The sequence below is a fragment of the Dasypus novemcinctus genome, chromosome 22 (genome assembly GCF_030445035.2).
Source record: "Dasypus novemcinctus isolate mDasNov1 chromosome 22, mDasNov1.1.hap2, whole genome shotgun sequence".
Classification (NCBI taxonomy): domain Eukaryota; kingdom Metazoa; phylum Chordata; class Mammalia; order Cingulata; family Dasypodidae; genus Dasypus; species Dasypus novemcinctus.
The window spans coordinates 16,597,073-16,601,379 of record NC_080694.1 but is presented as its reverse complement, the minus strand read 5'-3'; the positions used below and the strand labels follow the sequence as shown (position 1 = coordinate 16,601,379).

General features: G+C 39.7%; 1 pseudogene; it reads left to right on the top strand.

The window, feature by feature from the left end:
- Window positions 1-2,093: 2,093 nt before the first annotated feature.
- Window positions 2,094-2,813, top strand: LOC131275270 (ferritin heavy chain pseudogene; annotated as a pseudogene).
- Window positions 2,814-4,307: the final 1,494 nt, after the last annotated feature.

Genomic DNA, 4,307 nt, shown 5'->3' with positions numbered 1-4,307 from the left:
ATTTTCTGAGAAGAAAGATTTATTATGACTGGCTAGGTCTAGTGGACTTCTGCCCCACCCCCCAAAAAAACCTCAGAGTATGGCCTTTAGGTTACTTTATAAAAGAGACACATGGGGTGGGGTCATGAGAGGTTTTGGCATCAAAAAGACTTTGTTAGTTTTTCAGGGTTTAGGGATTTGTTTGGATACCAGGTAAGATTGAATTAACATACTGCCCACATTCCATCTGTATGTAAGATCTAATACACATTGTTTACATCCTTCCTGAATACATAAAGCCTATAGTTTATATCAGTTAATTGGTTCTCCAGAAACTAGACAAACTTGGATACAAAATTAGATAAGTTTGAATATATGCATATACACGTACAGGCTATATTATCCCCTCCCCCTTTGATGCCTGCTTAAGTTTACTAAGCTTTGGCATCACTATTTTTGGAGTTATGAGGTGGGTGGTTGTCTTTGTTTTTACTGCATCATTTATTAAAGCATGTGCCCTAGCTATAATTAAGGGGAGGAAGCAGGAAAGTATGACGAGAGCATGGTAGGAGTTCCTGTTGCTTTCTGCTTTGACTGCTTATTTTTCCCATTAGTTTTCCAGGAGTATTCAATGATAAAATTCTTAGGGAATAATTGTGTTCCTCCTGGCCTCAGGAGGAAGTCTTCTGAGCAGCAGAATCTTGGGGAGGGTTTTCCAGCAGCCATCTTGGGGGCCATTGATGTCCACATGGACTCCTCACCAGGTTTCAGATCCATCTGATATAGCCTGTGCATAAATTCAAAATTGTTTCCAAGTATACCTAGTCCCTAAAAGTCCAAATAAGTAATATAGGCCCTACAGTCTTTGAATATTCAGAAAGGATGTAAGACTGAATGCGTATTCAAGGTTGCATCCAGATGGAATGTGGATGATATACTAAATTCAAGCTGGCTTGGAATGTGGGGAATATGTAACTTACCTGGAGGAAATAACCCATCTGATACTCAGATCAAATACTGAAGAAACTAACCAAAGGTCTGTTTGCATACCATCACCATTTGTCTCCCTAATCCTACTTCCTCTGTATAAAAGGGTCCAAAAAAGGCTATTTGGGGCTCAGTTTTTATTAGGACAAGAGTCCACTGAGTCCAACCAGTAGAAATAAACCAACTTCCTTCTCAGAGTTCACATGTCCTGGCCTTCAATACTGCACACACCTCACTTCTCTACAATGCATCCACTGATATTTTATCTTGCTAGACTGCTTTATTACCCCTTAAGAGTTTACACCTTTACTCTTAAAGAGGGCTTGATGGGAGATGATCTTTTTTCTGTAGCTACTTCCTGCTGGTTAGGGGCAGTAGTTCCTACCTGACAAGGTATAAAACCCTCTGCTATTCTAGGTTAGAGGAAGATGGATCTGACATCTTGGGCAAAGCTGGATTAAGTTCCCATATGGACAAGTTGTTATTCTGGAAGAAATAAACTTAATTAGAATTTTGAGAATATGTGGTCCCACTCAAAGGACATTGGATAAAAGGTCAGGTGCCTGCAAAGTCTGCATTTTCACAAAGTTAGTGGGAAGCAGTATTTTATCTTGAGTTATTTTATGCTCTTGGTTAACTTTAGAGAGAAATTGCAATTAAAAATGGGGTTAGGTATAAATTGACAATTTTAATTTTTATGATAGGAGAGAAGAATGGAAGAAGCATTGCCCTATTAGTTAAGTTAAAGGAGATGAACACAAACAATGTCTGGTTTGCTTTTTCCCTAGCAATAGGCATTTGGATTAGAGTTAGAGTGAATAATGGTTTTTGACATAATACACTACTTAGATTTATATCTTGAAGAGGTATTTCAGGCTGTCCAATGACTGGCAATTGTATACCCCATCAGGTGCTTCTGGTGTACTGGCACTTTCTTGCACTGTTGTAGAATTTGGGAGAGGTTCAATTATTTGTGTATAGAAAGGCCAGGACTCGAGACGTCTTCGCAGAGAGTCGCCGTGGTTTCCTGCTTCAACAGTGCTTGAATGGAACCCAGCGCTCACCCCTGTCGGCCAGCCACCCCCAGCTGCTTGCTACCGTTCATTCAGTGTCACGTAGCCACCACTTCTCAACCGCCCATCATGATGACCACATCCCCATCACAGGTGTGCCAGAACTACAATCAGGACTCAGAGACCACCATCAACTGCCAGATCAACCTGGAGCTCTACACCTCTTACGTCTACCTGTCGATGTCTTACTACTTTGACCATGATGATGTGGCCTTGAAGAACTTTGCCAAATATTTTCTTCACCAATCTCATGAGGAGAAGGAACATGCTGAGAAACTAATGAAGCTGCAGAACCAATGAGGCAGCCGAATCTTCCTTCAGGATATCAAGGAACCAGAACGAGAGGACTGGGAGAGCAGATTGAATGCAATGGAGTGTGCATTACACTTGGAAAAAAGGGTGAATCAGTCACTACTGGAACTGCACAAACTGGCTACTGACAAAAATGACCCCCATTTGTGTGACTTCATTGAGACCCATTACCTGAATGAGCAGGTGAAGTCCATCAAAGAACTGAGTGACTATGTAACCAACCTGTGCAAGATAGGGGCCCTGGATTCTGGCTTGGCAGAGTATCTCTTTGACAAGCACACTCTGGGAAGCAGTGATGAGAGCTAAACCTTATGTTGGCTTCCCCAGAGCCACAGGGTAGTAGTGCATGTGTGTTGGGTTTACATTTTCTATAAGTTGTATCAACGTCTACCAAGTTCTTTCATTGGTACCATTCCTTCAAATAAAGTTATTTGGTACCAAAAAAAAAAAAAGAAAAAAAAAGGCCAGGACTCAGGAATGATTTGAGAAGGAAAAATGGTTCATTGATGGCTGGCCAGACTCGGGAGCTTCCTGTTGCAAACCCAAGCCCCAAACAAGATTTCCAAGACTTCTGAGTTTCTTTTATACAGAGAAGAAAGGTTAAATGGTCCTTTTGTTTCAGTTCTCAGTAAGCTTGAATTAGCATATATATCTTCCACATTTTAGGTAAGCTTTTAGCACGGACCTCAAACATTCTAGATAAGCTTTTAGCTTATCTTGGTTTGCATTTCCCCTGAATATTCAAAGTCTATAGAGTTTGCACTGATAAACTGTTTCCTGGGACTGGGGTCATTGCCATGTTCACCAAGGGCAGGACTGCAGCCTGTTATCATCCCACACCCAAAAGTCACAGACAGCTTAGGTTATCTCTTAAGAGACAAAGAACTTCCGACCCATAGCTCACATCATTTCCCCCCTTTGCCAAAGTTTAACTTGCTAAGTTTTGGCATAATTATTGCTGGAGCTATGAGGTGGATGGCTGTTTGTTGTTTTGATTGATTATTTATCAATCTTTGTTGTAGCATCCAGGGCTTTGTTTTTAGAAGTTTAGAAGTTTTAATTCTGGACAGCAGAATCCTGGGGCTGTGGTTCCCCTGCAGTCATCCTGGGGCCACTGGCACTCATATGGATTTCCAGTCAGGGCCCAGATCCATCTATTAACTATTTTTTACATTTAAAGAGTTTACACCTTTAATCTAAAAGGGGTGCTGAAGGGAGATGATCTCTTTTCTGTAACTGCTTCCTTCTGGCCATGGACTGTAGTCATTGCCTAACAAGGTGTAAAACTCTTATTTTATTTTAACTGGAGGAAGATGGATCTGGCATTCTGTATGAAGTTGGATAAAGTTCTCATATGGTTAATAAGATGTTCACTCTGAAAGAAACAAACAATTAAAAATTTGGAATACACATTTTTAAAAGAGGACATTGGATTACAGAGATAGACAAGGTTAGGTGCTTATAAAGATGGCACTCCTTTTTAAAAGCTGGTGGGAACAGTATATATATATATATATATATATATATATATATATATATATATATACACTTTTTCTAAGTTATTTCTTTTTAGAGAGAAATTGCAATAGATACTTAGCTTTGTTTGAAGACACATTTCAAGCTGTTTAATGATTGGCACTCATGCTCTCTCAGATGCTCCTGGTGAACTGGCACCCTTTGGGCAATTGGTTTCATTCAGGATTAGTACACCAAGTTGGAAATTTTCTTAGTTTTTAGCTGTGGGAGTGATCAGAACTACAGAATAAAGGGTTTTGTTTTTTTTTTACATTTTGGTTTTAATTGCACAATTTTTAATAATTTTGACTTGTTCAATAGGTGACTCATTATTAGCAAGTAAGCCTCATTTTTTCAACACAGTTGAGTACAGTAGAATATAGTAGGCTCACTGAGCCTGACTGAGACTGCCACCTTATTCTATAGACATGCTTATTAAGT